This window comes from Phaethon lepturus, unplaced genomic scaffold, assembly GCF_000687285.1.
Source record: "Phaethon lepturus isolate BGI_N335 unplaced genomic scaffold, ASM68728v1 scaffold48004, whole genome shotgun sequence".
Taxonomy (NCBI): domain Eukaryota; kingdom Metazoa; phylum Chordata; class Aves; order Phaethontiformes; family Phaethontidae; genus Phaethon; species Phaethon lepturus.
This window is the reverse complement of record NW_010533405.1, coordinates 11893-12224: the sequence shown is the minus strand read 5'-3', so window position 1 is coordinate 12224 and position 332 is coordinate 11893.

The window sequence follows — 332 nt, the reverse complement described above, 5'->3', positions numbered from 1 at the left end:
CCCCTTGGCGCGTCCCCCTGCTGGGCCATCGCCCCTCCAGCCGCGCAGCGTCCCGCCGCCTCCCGCGCTGGGCTGCCGTTCCCTGGGAACAGCCACTGAGCCGGTTCCGACTGTTCCCGGAGGGAACTTCGGTTGGGTCCGCTGCAGATCAGTGGAGATGCCAGATCAGGGGAGCGTCCCCTCATGCCGGGGCAACAACAGCCCACGTTTGGCGAGGCTCAGTCTCGGCCGAAGGAGGAAACGCTTGAACCCTGGAAGCCAGCAAAATGCTGGAGCCAGTAGAAGCGGGAGGTCACCCCTCATGAGCGCGATGCAGAGCTCGGAGGCGGGGC